General features: G+C 44.4%; 1 pseudogene; it reads left to right on the top strand.

The window, feature by feature from the left end:
* The first annotated feature begins 18768 nt into the window (after positions 1–18768).
* Positions 18769–19225, top strand: LOC118757799 (large ribosomal subunit protein eL21-like; annotated as a pseudogene).
* Positions 19226–19594: the final 369 nt, after the last annotated feature.

The raw sequence follows: 19594 nt of genomic DNA, 5'->3' as shown, positions 1-19594 counted from the left end.
AGGACGTTTCTTTGCAAATATGACTTTCCCATAAAAATAAAAATAATCCTTTTTTTAAAAAAAAATTCTGGCCCATACCATGGTCCTGTGTCTTCCATGTTTTGTTTCAGGTCTTACAATTAGATATTTAATCCATTTTTGTTTGGTGTTCTTGTTTGTTTGTTTGTTTGTTTGTTTTTTGTAGGTGTTAAGAGCTCTTGGTCTAACTTAGCTTCTTTTGCCTGTGGAAAGCCAGTTTTCCCAGGACCTTTTATTGGAAAGACTGCTCTTTCTCCAACACGTGCCTTAGCACCTTGGTCAAAGATCAGCTGGCTGTGGACGGGGGCCAATTCCACAGGAGGCTCTCTGTTCTGTTCTATTCATCTATTTGCATGCCTATGCCACACCGCCCTAATTTCTGGAGCTTTGAACTATATGTTAAAATCAATTCTAATGCTCCTTTCATTGTTCTTTGGGATCGAGACTTTGGCTACTGGGGGTCTTTTGTGATTCCACAAATATTGTAGTAGTTTTTCCTCTGTTTCTGTGAAAACTGGCGCTGCTGTTTTAACAGATATTACATTAAATCTATACATTTCTTTAGATAGTATAGATATTGTAATGATTCTTTGATTCATGAAGACAGGATGTCTTTCATCTCTTGGGTTAAGGTATCCCTAGGCTTATTGACTCTTGTTTTCCAGAATCTATTGGAAATGATAATATTTTATCCCTTTTTCACATACTTTGCCATTGATGACTTTGTATTTTATAATTCTGTTGATTAACTTATTCTAATAGTTTTTGCTGGAGACTTGTGTTTTCTCAAGACCATATTCTCCACAAGAGCAACAGTTTGACCTCCCTCTCTCCAGTTTAGGTGATCTTTATTTCTTTCTCTTGCCTAGTTGCTCAGACTAGAGCTTTCAGTACTATGTTATGTAAAAGTGGGTACACTTGGACCCAGGGAACTGACCTCTTTCTGCTGTGCCAGCATCCCACATGGGTGTCAGTATGTTACCTGCCTGCTCTACTTCAGATCCAGCTTTGTTTATGGTCTTGGAAAGCAGTAGGAGATGGTCCAAGGCTTTAGCCACCTGCCCTCACATGGGAGACTCAGAAGAAGCTCCTGGCTCTTGGCCTCAGATCGGCCCAGCTTTAGCCAATGCAGCCATTTAGGGAATGAAGCAGTTGATGGACAACCTTAAAGCCTACTAATGTTTGTTTTATGTTTCAAGGTGCTTCAAAAGAGGGAGCATATATGCTTGCAAGAATTGTTTTCATTTGCTGAATAGAGCCTTTCCTCTTTTTGAATATTTATTTACTTATTTATATTTAAAAGATAGAGTTACAGAAAGATGTGGAAGAGTGCGATCTTCCATCTGCTGGATCACTTCTCAAATGGCCTGGCCCCAACATGTTAGCCTTTCCAGTGTCATTGAACTTGACTGTTTGTGGTTGTAGCTTTGAACACAAATTTCTTCCTCCTGGTTATGATTGCTCTACTTTGAGGGATTCTATTTTTAAGGATTCATTTATTTTATTGAAAAGGCAGATTTATTAAGAGAAGGAGAGATAGAGACAGAGATCTTCCATCTTCTGGTTCATTACCCAAATGACCTCAACAGCTGCAACCGAGCCAACCTACGCCAGGAGTGTCTTCTGGGTCTCCCAGGTGGGTGCAAGGTCCCAACACTTTCAGCCATTCTCTTTGGCTTTCCCAGGCCATAAGCAGGGAACTGGATTGGAAGTGGAACAGCAGGACACAAACAGGCACCCATGTAGGATGCTGGAACTTGCAAGCTGAGGATTTAGCATTGATAGACCCAAATGGTTGTCTTTCTAGAATTGTGCATTTAAAATACATGAATTCTGTCTTATTTATATTAATAAAAATTGTTAGAAAAAATCATCCATAACCCCAAAGCAAAAGAAAGAGAGAGAGAGAGAGAGAGAGAGAGAGAGAGAGAGAAAGAAAGAAAGAAGGAAAAAGAAAGAAAGAAAGAAAAGCCAATGAAGCATTTTGCGTTAGCACCTCAGTCAGTTCTTTGTGGGGAGGTAGTGGCCTCTGGTCCAGCTACATCAAGAAGTAGATGTTGTTGAAGCCCAAAGTTTCCATGCAGTTAGTTAACTAAGTACTGTGGTAGGAGACAGGAGGGGCAGGGTGCCTGAGAGCCCCCAGAACCGTTTCTACACTGTCAGTTAACCTGAACAGTGCACAGAAGGCAGGAGGGTTGAGTGCAGAGCCTCCATAGCTGCCTTCCACACTGTCAATTAACACAAAACTCCGGGTCCAGTGCAATGGCTTAGGAGCTAAATCCTCACCTTGCAAGCACTGGACTCCCATATGGGCATCAGTTCATATCCTGGCTGCTCCACTTCCCTACCATCTCCCTGTTTGTGGCCTGAGAAAACAGTAGAGGACAGACCCTGCACCCAAATTGGAGATCTGGAAAAAGTTCCTGGCTCCTGGCTTTATATCAGCTCAGTTCTGGCCATTGCAGCAATTTGGGGAGTGAACCAGTAGATGAAAGATATTTCTCTTTGTTCTCCTCTCTAAATTGACCTTTCTGATAAAAACAAATCTTTAAAAAAAAAAAAGGGAAGAAAAATGCAAAAATCTTCTGTCCATAACTAAAAGTCAATCTTTTTTTGCTTGCTGGTGACTCCAGCTGCCTGTTTATGTGGACACTGGGAGACAGTGGTGATAATTCAAATAACTAGTTCCTGCCATCCATGTTGATGGAGGAGCTCCTGACTTCAACATTCTGTCTCAAACTGATGCTGTTCTAGCACCTGGGGAGTAAACCAGTGGATGGAAATGTTTTTCTCTCTTCCCACCCCCTTCACTTTCTTTTACAAACAAATGTATAAATAAAGGAATTTTGTAGACATTTCCTTCTACACCTTGGCAATCCTGTTTTTACCCCCCGTTAGTTTGTATTTTCTAAGACTTTAAACATGTGTGTGCTTTCCCAACTTGTTCATTTTATATAATTAATTTGAGATGTATCTGTGTTGCAATACACTATCAACAACTTGTTTTTCATTGCTCAGGGTCGGTTTCTCTATTTGCCTTCTGTTACACATGTGAATTGTTTCCAGTTTTTAGCTGATGTAGCTAGAGAGGCAATTCTTTAAATGGATATATTCATTGTTTTCTTTAGATATGTAGGAGTGGAGTGACTGGATCAAACACTAGGTGTATGTTTTACTGTGCAAGAAACTGCCAGCCTGTCTTCCAAAGTAAGTGCATGATTCGGCAGTCCTACCAGAACTGTGTAACAAGGGCCCCTTTCACACCTCATCACCAGCACTTGGTGCAGTCCAGCTTTCAAAGTTAATTCATTCTATTAGGTGTGACCTGATATCTCACTGTGACCTTAATCTCCATTTTCCTGATGACTATTGGTTACCCTGTCACATGATGACTTGCCACCTATATTTGTGTTTCCTTGTCTCTGGGGAACTCCTTGCTGGATAAGGAGATGAGGCAGTATTCTGTTTGGTGTGTTTTGTAGTATCTTCAGATATTCCATCTGTCTGTACATTTTTATTTTCTTCATTTATTTTGTTCGAGAAATGGAGATGCAGAGCCAAGACAGAGAGCTCCCGTGTGATGGTTCACTCTCTGGGTACCCAGGAGCCAAAAGTTCCACACAGGTCTCCCAGGGTGCATATTGAAGCAAGAAGCTGGAATCAGGAACAGAGGCAAGCTTTGAACCAAGGTGAGCTGCTACTGGACGCGGGCGAGTCAAGCAGTGTCTTCACTGCTGGGTGCAGTGTCTGCTCCACCTTTCTCTTTGGATTGTTCTGTTTTCTTTTTGCTGGACTGCAACACTTCTTTCCCTATTCTGGACACAATTTCTCTACAGATGCTTGATTTCACAATGGTTTCTTTCAGCCTGTGCCTAGTCTTCCATTCTCTGGACCATTTCTTTCAAAGAGCAGGATTTATTCATTTTGGTGATGTTCAATACCTTTTTTTTTTTTAAGATTTATTTATTTTTACTGGAAAGTCAGATATAGAGAGGAAGATCTTCCGTCCGATGATTCACTCCCCAAGTGAGCTGCAACAGCCAGATCTGAGCTGATCCAAAGGCAGGAACCAGGAACTTCCTCCAGGTCTCCCATGCAGGTGTAGGGTCCCAAGCATTTGGGCCGTCCTTGACTGCTTTCCCAGGTCTCAAGCAGGGAGCTAGATGGGAAGCAGAGCTTCCAGGATTAGAACCGGTGCCCATATGGGATCCCGGGGCTTTCAAGGCAAGGACTTTAGCCGCTAGGCCACGTTGCCGGGCCCGAGAAACTACTTTTCAAAAAAGGAAAGAAGGAAGGAAGAGAAAGAGAAAGGATGAGAGAGAGAGATCGGGTGGGCATTTGGCGTAGTGCTTGGCACCGCTTGAGATGCCTGCCTCATGTGTCAGGGGTACCCTGGGCTTCTCTACCACCCTCAGAGTTAACTGAGGAAGACATTGAAAAAAATGGGGGACACAGAATTCAGAAAGCTTATTATAAAGCTTCTGACCAACAATGAGAAGCACGTAATACAAGAGTTCGAAAAACTTAAAGAATTTGTTATACAGGAAATGAATCAAATGAAAGCTGACAATTCAGAAGTTAAGAATATAGTGAAGCAAATTAAAAGTACAGTGGAGAGTCTAAAAAAATAGACTGAAGGATGCAGAAGAAAGAATATCAGAATTAGAAGATATTTCCTGTACCGGGGGGAACAAACAAAAAGCTGGAAGCAGAGCCAGGTCAAGCTAAAAAAGTATCCAGGAATTAAAAGATACAATTAAAAGGCCCAACATAAGAATTATGGGAGTTCCAGAAAGCGCAGAAAGAGCAACTGCTGGGATTAAAGGTGTATTCAATGAAATAATACACGAACACTTTCCTAATCTAGAGAAAGAGTTAGGAAACAACATCCAGGAGTGCACAGGACTCCCAACAGGGTTGACAAAAAGTGACCTTCACCAAGACACATGATAATCAAACTCTCCTCAGTTGAACATAAGGAAAAAAATATTTAAATGTGCACATGATAAAAGTAAGTGACCTATAGAGAAATCACAGTCAAACTCTCAGCTGACCTCTCAGAGGAAACACTACCAGCCAGGAGATAATGGAATGACATATTCCAGACTCTAAAAGGGAGAAATTTTCAGCCCAGAATAAGGTTTCCTGCAAAACTCTGCTTTGTCTTCAAAAACAAAATGAAGTTCTTCCACAATAAGGAAAAACTCCAAGAATTCATGTCCTCCAAACCAGCCCTACAGCTAATACTCAAAGATGTTCTAGTGAAAGTTAAAGGAATAGAACTACAAAAGTCAAAGGCGTATGTAGAGAACATCCCACTATAAGGCCAACTGAAGACTCAACCAAACAACAACACATTACTAAGAACCAAATTGCCACCTATCCATATTAACATTGAATGTAAATGGTTTAAATTCATCAATATAATGCCATAGATAAGAGGACTGAATCCAAAAGCAAAGCCCATCTATCTGCTGCTTACAGGAGACACTAACAAAGATCAGAGGAGATTGAGAAGGATGGAAAAAGATATTCCAAGAAAATGGTAAGGAAAAACATGCGGGTGAGGTCATTCTTATATCAGATATAGACATTAATGTGAAAAACATTAAGAGAGATGAAGAAGGATACCATATAATGATCATGGGTACCATTCAGCAAGAAGAGATTACCATAATAAATATATATGTGCCAAGTGCCAAAGCAACTAGCTACGTTAAATAAACATTAATGGACTTAAAAGGACAAATAGACTCCAATACAATCATAGTGGGTGACCTTAATACCCCTTTAACATCAATGGACAGATTAAAAAAAAAAAAAGAAAAAAAGAAAAAGAAACTCAGCAAAGAAACAACAGAACTCACCCAAACTCTAGAGCAAATGGACTTAGTTGATATCTATCGGACATTTCATCCTACAGATAGCGAATACACTTTTTTTTTCATCAGTGCATGGAACCTTCTCCAGAATTGACCAAGTTATGAGCCACAAAACAAGCCTCAGCAAATTTTTAAAAATCAAAATTATGCTATTCATATTTTCAGACCATCATGAAGTGAAGCTAGAGACCAAGAAATGAAAATACCCAAGAATACTTGCAAACACATGGAAACTGAATAATATGTTATTAAGTGGGCAATGAATTAGAGAGGAAATCAAAGAGCAAATTAAAAATTGCTTGAAACAAATGAAGGCATCAATACAGCATATCAAAACTTACAGGACACAATCAAGGCAGTATTAAGAGGAAAGTTCATCTAATCAATGCTTATGTTAAGAAAGTAGAAAGACATCACGGAAATTAGCTAACCTTATGGTTGAAGGAGCTAGAAAAAACAACAGCAAAGCAATTCCAAGATTACTAGGAAAAAATAAATCATCAACATAAGGGAGGAAATAAACCACATAGAGACCAAGAGAACTATAATAAGATAAATGAATCAAAGAGCTGGTTCTTTGAGAAAATTAACAAAATAGATTCCCCTCTAACCCAACTGATCAAAAAAAGGAGGGAGAAAATACACATCAATAGCACCAGAGACGAGAAAGGAGATACAACAACAGATATCACAGAAATAAAAAGAATCACCAGGAACTATTACAAGCAACTATATGTGAACAAATCTGAAGAACTAGAAAAGATGGATAGATTTGGGGACACATAAATCCATGAAAACTGAGTCAAGAAACAATTACCAGTCTAAATAGACCAATAGCACGCACTGACATTGAATCAGTAATTAAAGACCTCCCCGGCCAAGAAAAGTCCTGGACAAGATGGCTTCACTGCTGAATTCTACCAAATGTTCAAGAGAAACTTACCCCAATCCTACACAAGATTTTCCAAATAATAGAAAGAGGCAATCCTTCCAAACTCTTTCTATGGAGCTAATATCACCCTAATGCCCAAACCAGATAGAGACACAGCATAAAAAGTGAACTACAGACTGATATCCTTGATGAACATAGATGCAAAGATCCTTAACAAAATACTAGCCAACAGAATCCAACAGCACATCAGGCAGATCATTCACCCTGACCAGGTGGGATTCATCCCAGGCATGCAGGGATGGTTCAATATTTGCAAATCAATAAATGTGATACATCACATCAACAAATTGAAAAATAAAAACCATATGATCCTCTGTATAGATGCAAAGAAGGCATTTGATAAAATCCAACACCACTTCATGCTGAAAATCCTAGGCAAGATAGGCATAGAAGGAAAATTCTACAACACAATCAAAGCAATTTACAAAAAACCCAATGTCAGCTTCATGCTAAATGAGGAAAGACTGAATGCTTTTCCACTAAAATCTGGAACTAGACAGCAATGTGCACTGTCACCGCTACTCATAATAATATTGGAATCCCTTGCCAGAGCTTTAGGCAAGAAAAAAGAATTAAAGAAATCCAAATTGGAAAAGAGGAAATGAAATTATCTCTATTTGCAGATGACATGATTCTCTACATAGGAGAACCAAAAAACTCAGTCAAGAGACTATTGGAACGCATAACAGACTTTGGCAGGGTAGCAGGATATGAAATTAATGAACACAGGTTGATGGCACTAGTGTACACAAATAATTCCATGGATGAGAAAGAAATTGTAAGTACAGTTCCCTTTAAAATAGAGGAGAGGAATCTTAAATTCCTAGGAATTGTGCTAACTAAATATGTGAAAGACCTCTAAGATGAAAACTATAAAACATTGAAAGAGGAAATAGAAGAAGACCTTGAAAAATGGAGAAACTTACCGTGTTCTTGGATTGGCAGGATCAACATAATCAAAATGACCATATTACCAAAAGTAATATACAGATTCAACGCAATCCCAATCAAAATCCCAACAACATTCTTCTCAGAAATAGAAAAGATGATACAAAAGTTCATCTGGAATCACAGAAGACCACAAATAGCCAAAGCTATCTTAAAGAATAAAATCCAAGTTGGAGGAATCACAATTCCACATCTCAAGACATACTACAGAGCAGTGGTTATCAAAACAGTCTGGCACTGGTACAGAAACAGAGAAGAAGATCAGTGGAACAGAACTGAAACACCAGAAGGGAGTCCACACATGTATAATCAACTAATCTTTGACAAGAAAACTGAAAACAACCCAGGCAAAAATCCTGGTCTATTCAACAAATGTTGTTGGGACAACTGGATAGCAGCTTGCAGAATGAAGAGGCAAGACCCACACCTGTCACATTATATGAAAATTAGCTCTAAATGGATCAAGGACCTAAATCTACACTTAGAAACCATCAAACTATTAAGGGTAAACATAGGAAGCACACTCCAAGATATATGAACAGGGGAAGACTTTTTAGAAAAGAAACCAAAAACAAAGGCAATCAAAGCCAAAATGAGCAAATGGGACTGCATTAAAGTAAAAAGCTTCTGTACAGCAAAGGAAACCATTAACAAAGTGAAGAAGCAACCAACAGAATGGGAGAAAATTTTTGCACACTACACAGTGATAGGGGACTAATATCCAGGATCTACAAAGAGCTTCAGAAACCCAGGGACAATAAAAAATAACCCTGTGGGGAAAAAAATGGGCAAAGCAAATGAACAGACATTTTTCAAAATCACAGATTCAAATTGCTAGCAGAGGCATATTCTTTTAACTTTTCTTTACTGTGGAAGATTTTTGTTTCATTTTCAAAGACAAAGGAAAATTTTGCTGGGCACGTTATCCTGGGCTGACAAATTTTGTTTTTAGAATCTGGAATACGTCACTCCATTCTATTCTGTCCTTTAGAGTTTCCTGTAAGAGGTCTCCTGTGAGTTTAATTGGCATTCCTTTATATTACAGTTGATTTTTTTCATGTGCACATTTAAGAATCTTTTCCTTATGTTCAATTGAAGAAAGCTTGATTATCATGTGTCTTGGTAAAAATTGCTTTTGATCAACTCTGTTGGGAGTGCTGTGTCCCTCCTGGGTGTTGTTGCCAATTCTTTCTCTAGATTAGGGAAATTTTCCCTTGTTATTTCATTAAATACATTTGTAAACCCAGCTTCTCTTTCTGCACCTTCTGGGACTCTCATAACTCTTATATTTAGCTTTTTGATAGTGTCTTTCAATTCTTGAATACATTTTTTAGCCTGATTCAGCTCTGCTTTCAGATTGTTGTTTGTTTTCCCCTGGTGACAGGAAATATCTTCTAATTTTGATATTTCTTCTGCCTCCTTCATTCTATTTTGGAGACTCTCCACTGTACTTTAATTTGCTCCACTGTATTTCTTCATTTTGGATATATCAGCTTTTACTTGATTCATTTCCAGTGCGACATATTCCTTAAATTCCTTGAACTCCTGCTTTACTTGCTTCTCGTTAATAATAAGCTTTATAACAAGTGTTTTGAATTCTGTATCCCCTATTTTAACTCTGAGGTTGACAAAGGCTTTTGCTCCTTTGTACGGGAGTCTTCAGTAATATTTATTGTGCCTCTGTCTCTTCTTTTGCGCTTGATCATTGTACTTGTGATTATCAGATTCTTCTCCTTGAGGCAGGTTTCTAAGCTCTGTCACCCACAGCTCTACAGTTCGATTTTACTTACTGCAGTTGGCACATGGCTCTTTGTTTGCAGTCACTTGTGCCACTCCTCCAGCAAGTTCCAGGTCTGGGTTCTTATGTTAGACTTCCACCATGGTCTCCATAGCCCCAGCTCCTGGCTCACCACTCTCCACCTCCTTTGACACTGTGATGAGGCTGAACCATCGTCTGTACAACCTTTCTCCCGCTTCCATTTGGAATCTGCTGCTCTGTCTCTGCTCCTGGTCAAATCAAACAGACCAGCAGAACAGGCAGTTCTTTGTCTGGGTTCACCTCCTGAGCTCCAGATGAACACCCCTTCCACCTTGTTGCTGGTGGAGTTCCGGCTGCCAGTGCAATTCAGATCACTGCTCACTGAATGCTGCTGGGGTATCAGTCACTTCAACACCACACCGTTGTGTCCACTGCTTTCCTGTGTCTGTCAGTCTCCAAGTACCCCTCTGCTGTTGTTCTGTCCTGTCCTATTTCCTGGAATGTGCCCTCTCTGCTTCATAGTGGCTAATGTCTCTCCATCTGTTTAAATGTGCCCTCACTCTATTCTGCCACCTTGATTCTCCCTGGTGTGCTTTAATTGTCTTTATTTAGACTACTGCCAGAAGTCCCTGACGGTACCTTTCAATTTTTCATTCTTCTTTTTTTCTGTTTCATTTTCTATCATTGCTATTGCTGTACTAGTTCAATAATCCTTTTCTGCAGTGTCTAAACTATGGCTCCTTTCTCCCACCATGTTGCTCATTTTAGACACTGCAGTTTCATATCGGAAAGCTCAGATATAAAAAGTTCAACATCTTCCATACCTCTACTTAGAGTTTCAACTGTAGAGACAGCTATAATAATTATTTTAATGTCTGCTTATTTTAACTCTGTGTCAGGTTTAGATTGAGTTCAGTTGGTCGATATTTCTTGTCATTGAGAGGCACATTTTCATTTCTTGGAAGGCATGGTAATCTTTGGTTCAGTACTACAACATATTAATTTACCTTGTTAGGGTTAGGTATTGGATATCTTAAGCATCTCCACAAATACTGTTGAAACGGGTTCTGAGATGCGCTTGACTCATATGGGAGTGGTTTGGTTCCTTAGAGTCTTGCTTTTTTTTATCTTCTTTAAAGATCCATTTTATTTATTTTATTTATTTATTTATTTTTGGAAAGGCAGATTTACACAAAGAAGAAGATACGGAGACAAAGATCTTCTGTCACTGGTTCACTCCCCAAGAGGCCGCAACAGCCAGAGCCAACACAATCCTAAGCCAGGAGCCAGGAGCTCTTCCAGGTCTCCTATGTGGGTGCAGGGTCCCAAGGCTTTGGGCCGTCCTCGACTGCTTTCCCAGTTCACAAGCAGGGAGCTGGATGGGAAATGGAGTAGCCAGGACATGGATCAGCACCCATATGGGATCCCAGTACATGCAAGTTGAAGATTTAGCCACTGGTCACCTGCACCAGGCCCTAGAGCCTTGCTTTTATGAGTTTTAGATAGAGCCATGTTGAAGTGGTTAAAGTCTAGTTGCTCCCCACCATCAGGCAGGTTCCTTCTGATTGCTGTACCCAACCTGTTAACCTCACTTTCCCAGTCTGTATCCAACCTGTTAACCTCACTTTCCCAGTCTGCCTGTTGGGAGCAGGCATGGTTCCTGGTCTTGTGTGCTCACAAAGCATTCCCATCTCTAACCTCTCTCAAGAAAGCTCATGGTGGGATGCCATAAAACCTTCTAGGCTGAGACTCCAGGCCAAAAAGCCAAGGTACTGAGGGTGGGTGAGGTGGTGCCAGGTGCACACCCTGGGAGCCCCAACAGCTGCTCTCTTGTGGCAGGGAGCTGAGACTAGTCGTAACTGGTCCACGAATCCATATTTGCCCCAATAATTATCTCTGCTATAAATAAGTAACAGCACTCCTCTACTCATTGCTATTCTCATCCAAACTTTAGGTGAAGCATAGACTCATTCTTGAGGTCTTTACTCCATCACATATTCCAACGCCACGAGTACCTAAGGCCCAGCTGCTGTCATGGTTCTTGGTGTTTTGCTAACATTCTCAATGGCTGCTTCACCTGCATAACAAATTGGGGAACTTGAGGCTCCAGATCTGAGAAATTTTATCCCCTGGAATTTCCAGCCTACTTTTCTCTGATTATGTCTGCAATGGAAGTACAAACGCAGAGGGACTGGAGCCACTCCTAGGTTTGTCTTCCAACTAGGAGCAGCATACCTCCCAAGGACAGAGTGGTAAGAGGGAAACCATCCCTTCCCTGAGGCTTGGGCAGACCCTGCCCAGGCACTGAGCTTCTCCAAGCCAGGACATCAGCCACATCCCTGACCCTGCCCTTTCATGCATCCAGAAAACCACAAGTTGCATTTCTTCCATTTGTTGATGGTGCAGGTGCCTGGACTAAGGGCCTGCTCTCCCAACTTGTTCCATCCTGCCTAACCATCACTAACACCTGGGGAGATATCAGAAGGTGTCCCAGTTGACACTTTGATTCTCCCTGCAGAGATGCATGACTTCAGTCTCCAGGAAGAGAGAGGCCAAAGATGGGTTGAGCCCAGGCCCTGAGAAACCATTCACACATTGTCCCAGGAACTGCTACCACTCCCTTTCCACATCCTTCCTGAGTCCCAGTTATTTTACCATCAAATGGGTGTAACAGTGGGGTCACAGCAAGGACTGTGGAAGGCATGTCAGGTGCATGGCGCCTAGTCTGCTATGACAACAGCATCCTGGCAAGGATTACAGAAATGCATTTCAAGTCTGCCTTGTGGCTGCATCTTACATCACGTCTGTTCCCTGTATCTTCCTTGCAGAATGCGTCCTGGATATGTCTGGGTGTGCTGGGCCCACTCGATCACCTGTTTTCTCACAGCTTGGGGAGCACCAGATGAGCATGAAGAGACAGTGGTGACCACAGCACGGAAAATGAGCACAACTTGTGTTCACACATGCACACATATGTAAACATGTATTATTCTGTCGAGATAGACCCACAAGATACAAACTAAAGGCTCAATCATGTGTCTCAGATTCTACAGAGCAATATAAGCCTCCCAGAACCTAAATTCAGTCCTGGATGCAGAAGTTCAGGCTCTGGTACATTCAGGGCTTGCTTTTCCCATTAAAATCTCAAGGCAGCAATGGGTGTGAATTGCTGAAAACTGACATACAGTGTGCATGCCTGGGTTGAGAGCGTGAAATCCATGCCTGTTCCATATCCTCAGCTACGGCCTGTGTGCTGTGCTTGGCATTAGTGCCTTCATGTGCAAGAGTTGCCCCGCTGTATTTCCAGAGCAGCACCGTGTGTGGCCGGTAGTATGTCTGGGGATAGCTTCACAGGGTGGATAAACAGAGCTGCCCCACCCACCCACGGCAAATCCCCAACCCCGGAGAAGGGATACTTACTCTGTTAGGAGGTGCAGCCAGTGATAGCCAGCACCCCTTGACATTTGGGCCAATGGAACATGGCTGTGCCCCCCCCCCCGCCCCCGCCACTTTCTTTTCACAGCTTGGTGGAGTTTGTGAAGCTAATTGTGTACTTACAAAGAGTTCCTGAAAGGGGGGTGGGCTAACAGCCCTGAAATGTTAATTATATCCTTCGTGGGAAGTACTCAGTGCCTCGGGACCTTCCCTTCCTCCTTCCTGCTAAAAGGTTGTACTGTGTACCTTCCAAACTAATTGGAAGGTGAGGGCTTAAAAAACCCTGGCTTCTGACATGCGGTGCATTAGTTCCTGGAGTGTAGCGGGAGCTGCTGTCCCCAGGCTTGGGCAATAAAGACTCCTCCTAAACATCCTACAGCTGAGTCCGGTGTGATCTCTCTCACACTCTACAACAACTCATGCACCCCCAGAGCATGAGCCAGGCATGCCTGAACCCCCCTCCTGCCCTGAGACACGTTTACCCTGGCCGCAGTTCTCCTGGTCTCCCAGATGAAGGTGTTGGTTAGGACTAAACTGGTCTCTTTTGTTCCCAAATCAAGGCAGGCTCTGAAGGTGCTGACAGTCACCACTGCCACAGTGGGTCTGCCAGGACGGGGGATGGAGCCAGGGAACATGTCAGGAGAGGTTCCAGGGGCTGGCAGACACACAGAAAAGGGCATGCTGGGACATTCTGGGTGGCTTCCCAGCCATGAAACCCGAAGCAAGCATCCCACCTGCTGAACCTCCACTTTTTCATCCCCAAAACTCTTTCCTCCTTTCTCTGACTGTGGGCTGAACTCTGCAAACTTTCCTTCAGCCCTGCCTGCTGCCACTGTACCAGGCTCTTTGCTGGATCAGGAGCCAGCTCCTTGCAGCCAGCTTCCTATTCCCAGGAGGATGCCCAAAGCTGTGGAACTTCACCCCTGCACCAGCAGCAGCCATCCTTTGCCGTACCCACCGCTCACTGGGTCCAGCTAGTGGTATTCCCACCCTCACAGGACCCGCCTCTCAGTGCCACATCTTGGGGACACTTCTACCCCTGGGTCTGAGTCCCAGTTCCTCAAGACCTCTCCTGGAGGCTCCTGAACTGGAATGATCTCACCTTTTCCCTCATTCCACAGACCCCAGCACGGTAGGGCCTCCTCACCAGTCAGTCACCTAATCAACAACTTTACACATCGTTAACTTCATGGGGTCCTCCCCTTATTAGACCAACAGTGGATGCTGCTTCCTAGCTAAGCCCTGGCTCGGGAGCTGTGCTGTGCTTCCTGTTGTCACCTGAGGATGTTCCAGGATGGCAACCCCCAGAGCACCAGCCCATCAAAGTCGTCCATCAAAGCCAATGAATCCTGCTGATCCTTTTCCTTCCCTTTGAGCGCCCTAGAGCCACACGCTGTCAAGCTCTGCAGGCATCTCAGACGGACTCCGAACTCCACCTGAGAGCCGTGTAACCCTGGGTAACCTGTTTTACCTTTGGAGGCCCCATCCACTAAGCTCTTACCTTATGGGGCTGTTATACGATGATGGCAAACACATGTGCACAGCAGTTAGCCACCCCCAGCTCTTTGCCTCCCATGCAAAAAGGAACTGACACAGCTCACCAGGAGGTGTTGCAACCCAGGGGCCGGAGCAGAGTTTCCACTGCTGGCCTCTGCCTGGAGCTGAACTGGGGATTCGGTGGATTCGACGAGGCAAGGCATCAACCCTGGGGTCCAGGACACTTCCATCTGTCTCCAACCTATAGCCTGTATTTTGCACATGCACTGTTGTGGTTTTCGCATGCTTATGTTCAAATACCTTGTGAAAGATTGAAAATCATCATCTCATATTATGAATTAATAAAACATTAAAGCAATCTTAAAACTATTGAGAACAACATAAATTGAAATTAGAAAATCATCATGATGTAGTTGGAGAATAAAAAGCTTTTTTAACATTTTATTATGAAAATGTTTAACATACACAGGTTGAAAGAATAGTATTACCCACGTTCAATAATCATCAAGATTTATCACACTTAATATCCTAATCTTTCCATTTTCTGATATATTTTAGAGCAGTCCTGGGCATTTACGTCATTTCAATCCTACGTCCTTAAGTATGTCCTGCTTTTAACAAAAAATACAGGTATTTTTAGAATTGTAATGTCATTACACATTTATCAGCGCTTGCTGGTTGGTCATCTGGGGAATGAACCAGTACATGGGAGAGCTTTGTCTCCTCCTCTCTAATATAACTCTGACTTTTGAAATATTCTTAAAAATAACTTTATACGATGTAAAACCTGAGTCATAATCAAAGTTTTCTCATTGCTTCAAAATATCTACTTACATTATTGGGGGTTTTTAATGATGTTTGCATAGTTGATCAGGGTGGGAAGGGTCGAGGATCAGGGAAAACTGGATGAGACCATTGTTCACACATTTTCTATTTCTTCTTCCTGTACTGGGGCAGGGAGGATACAATGGGAGACACCACACCCAGCCTCCCAGCTGCCTCAGTGCCCAAAGATGGGGAATGGCCACCCAGTGTCATGCAGGGTCCCCACTGCAGAGCATGTTCTGAGGGTTCCATTCAAGTGGTTTTGAAAGTTCTGAGGTGCTGCTGATATTGCTGTTCCATGGATGAGGAAGTTCTTCCACGCCCGGTTAGCTGTCATAGTCCACCTCCGAGTCTCCATTCACCCAGAAGTTTGCTGTCAAGTTCCACTGGAGTAGTTGATCAATTTATTCTGTCCTCCTTCCTCTGCAAACCAATGGGTGCTGTGGCCCAGCCCAGCTCTGCCCACCACATGCTCGACCCTCACGTACACCAGGGGGAGCTGCAGTCCAGTGAGAGCAATCCCTAGTAATAGTCACTGGACTGGCCCCCAGCCCTGGTTCTTGAACCTACCAGCATGTGCAGTGGACTGTCCCACATCCCATTCAGATCTTGTATACATCACTGGGCATCAATGTCTAACTCAACCCATCCTACTCTACCATCCAACCCACATTATGCCAATAGGTACCACTCCCTGTCCAGCCAGGCCCACCCCCAGTCCTGGTTATCCTGCTCACCAGTGAGAGCTGCAGCCCATCAGAAAGATGTCCACAGCCACCCAACTGGACCCACTGCCTGCCCTGGATCTCACACGCTCCAGGTGATTCTGCACTCTAGCTCAACAGGACTTGCCCCCAGTCCCAGCACTTGACAGTTGCTGCTGTGGCAAAGCCCAACCCACCTACCCTTACTGTGGCTCATGCCCACACCAGTGGATACAGTCGGTAAGACAGGCTAGCGCTCTCTCTAACCCAGTTTACATGCAAGCCAACAACTGTTATAGCCCTGCCCAGCCTGGTCTGCCCTCAGTCCCAGCTCTCACACTCACCAGCAGGAGCAATGGCCCAGCAGGGAAATCCACACTAATCCCCTACAGGGCTTGCACACCCCCCCACACACACAACCCAGGTCTCACGTGTGCTGGTGGGTGCTCCAGCCCAGTCTAGCATGGCCCATCTCACCTCAGCATTTGTTGGCGGGTAATACAGCCTGGCCCATCCCAGTCTGCACTAAGTTCCAGCTCATGCTGGTGGGGGCTACAATGTTGCCCAGCCCAGTCAACCCCCAGTCTTGGCTCTAATGTGAACTGGCTGGTGTTGCAGCCCAGGTCAGTCTGTTCTGCACTCTGTCCTGGTTTTCAGATCTGCCGCTGGGTGATATGACCTGGTCCAGCCTTACCTGCCCCCAGACCTGAGCCACTTGTGTGTTGGCTAGTACAGCAACCTTGGCCTGGTGTGGGCTACTCCTTGCCTTGATTTTTGTGCTCACCTGCAGGGTCTGCTCCCAACAAAAGAGTTTCCCAAGCTCTCTCTCTGGTCTCCTACCAGTGGCAGATCCCTCACACACCAGTGGGTCCTTGACCCGAGCTGACTCAGTCAACTTCTGTCCTGGCAGGAACAGTGGCCTTGCCCGAATGGCCCATACCCAATCCAGTTCTTACTGCTGTGTGTTACAGCCCAGCCACACCTAGTCCATGCCCTAATGCACCTCTCACATAATGCAGCAGGAGCCGAGACCTAGCCCAGCCTGTTCTACTCTGGCTCTCATGAGTACCAGTGGGTACTGGAGTCTAGCCCAGTCTGACACATCCCAGACTCAGTCTATACCCATACTGAAGGACACTGCAGTCATGTCCAGCCCAGATCACCATGCTGGTTCCAGCTCTCACCTTCACCAGTGGGAACCACAACTTAGCTGGGGTGTCTCCATAGTTCCCCAACCAAGCCTGTTCCCAGCCACAGATCTTTCATGTGTCAATGGTTGCTGTGACCCAGCTATGCATAGCCCATCCCCTGTCTTGACCTTTGCCATCAGATGCTGTAGCCTGGCCTGACCCGCCCTGCCCCCAATCCCAATCCCAACTCTCACTGGTGAGTGCTACAGCTGGTCCTACCCAACCCACTCCCATCTCTGACTCATGAAAACCAGTAGGTGTAACAGCCTAGCTTGGCATGCCCCATATTCCAGCCTGGCTCTTGCACTTTCCAGGAGCTAAGGTTGGTCTGGTCCTGCCTGGTCTACTCCCTTCCAAAACCAACCCACAAACTTGCTAACAGAGGGAGCTCCATTATCTGGTCTGACCAACACCCAGGCCTGAAGCACATGCTCACCAGCGGGAACTACGGAGCACCAGGGTACTTTCCCTAGTTCCACCACCAGACCCACCCCCACAGCCAGATCTTGCATGTGTCAGCAGGTGTTAGGCCCTTACTGAGCACAGACTATCCTTCCGTCCTGGCCTATGCTTGAGCAGTGGATATTGTGGCCCAGCCTGCCTGCCCCACACTGTATTCTTTGGTTTGCCTGCATGTGCTGCAACCTGAGCCAACCCAACCTGTACTCAACCCCAGTACCCATGAGTGTCAGAGGGTTCCATGATCATGCCTAGCTCGGCCCATCACCATCCCCACCTTCCAAGCAAACCAACTGAAATTGCAGATCCACAGGGGCGGGCCCACATATTGCCCACAGAATCTGCTCCCAGACCCAGGTCTCTTGTGTGCTGGTTAGTGCCATGTTAGTGCCTAACATTTCCTGTCTCCTGTTTCAACTCTCACTGGCACATACTTTGATCTAGCTCTGTGAGGTAGGTTCCCAAGCCCTAGCTTTAGGGTGCAACAGTGAGTGGTATTCAGCATTGGTTGGTCCTAACTACCCCAGCTTTGGTCTCCCAAATGGGTGGCACTTACATCTGCTCCTTAAAGGTCCTCACATTCCCCCCCACTCAAGATTGTACCGCCAGGTGGCCCGAGGGCTTCACCCAGGACCCAACCCCTGGACAAGCCAATACATTTATCAACGCACGATCCCTGTGTGTCAGAGGTTCAGTAGCAACTTAGCTGGCAGGTTCCAGCTTGGACTATCTAGCGAGTCTGCAGGCAAGATGTTGGTATGGGAACTGGAGAGGGTGCAGGGTCTCCTCTGTAGAGCTCCTGGGGTACCTTTATGACACGGTGGTGGCTTGCTTCTCCTTGCCTCCTTCCAGCTCCACCCCAGTATGAATTCAGCTCCTGTGTGGTCACCAAGCAGTCCTTGAACTGGGAGGATCTGGGAGGGGCTGCAGACCAGCACAGACCTCTGACACTTGGTTGCACATCTCTGGAAACTCAGACTGATTCTGCACTTGCCTTTGGCTTTCCTTCCCAGACATTCTTTTCATAAATGCAAGGGTACTTCAAAATGTTCTTGGCAAAATTGGAATTTAAGGAGCCTCCATCTTTCAGTCATTTGCCAAGATGCCAAACACGAAGGGAAAGAGAAACTACACCTGTTACCTGTTCTCCAGGCCTTTTAGGAAACATGGAGTTGTTCTTTGGGCCATATACATGCGCGTTTGCAAGAAAGGTGACATTGTAGACATCAAGGGAATGGGCCATAAATGTTACCATGGCAACACTGGAAGAGTCCACAGTGTTACCCAGCATGCTGTTGGCATTCTTGTAAACAAACAAGTCAAGGGCAAGATTCTTGCCAAGAGTTTGAATGTGCGCATTGAGCACATTGAACGCTGTTAGAGCTGAGAGAGCTGCCTGAAGCGGGTGAAGGAAAGTCATCAGAAAAAGAAAGAAGCCAAAGTCCCTGGGTCCAGCTGGAGTGCCAGCCCGCTGCTCCCAGAGAAGCCCTCTGCGGCAGCACCAGTGGGAAGGGCCGGAGCTGCCAGAGCCCATTCCCTGTGAATTCATGGCATAACAAGTGGAAGGAAACGAAAAGACCTCTGGACTCCAGTTGAAAAAAAAAAAAAGGAAATGAAAGTTAAAGTTCAGTTTATTTTGGTGGGACACAGTCTTTGAAATTCCTGAATAGTTTTGAATAATATGTATTTTATGTGAACTTTTTATGGAACAAAATATATCATTTCAAATTATTTTTACAGAAAAAATAAACTGCACTTAAAAATAGATATTGTATATGGAGCCAGGTATGGTAGCCTAGTGGCTAAAGTCCTCGCCTTGCATGTGCCAGGATCACATATAGGCGCTGGTTTGTGTCCCAGTGGCCCCACAAGCCCCCTGCTTGTGGCCTGGGAAAGTAGTCGAGGTCAGCCCAAAACCCTGGGAC

Source organism: Ochotona princeps, chromosome 5, assembly GCF_030435755.1.
Source record: "Ochotona princeps isolate mOchPri1 chromosome 5, mOchPri1.hap1, whole genome shotgun sequence".
NCBI lineage: Eukaryota > Metazoa > Chordata > Mammalia > Lagomorpha > Ochotonidae > Ochotona > Ochotona princeps.
The sequence above is the reverse complement of the archived record's forward strand: the minus strand, read 5'-3'. Positions and strand labels throughout refer to the sequence as shown.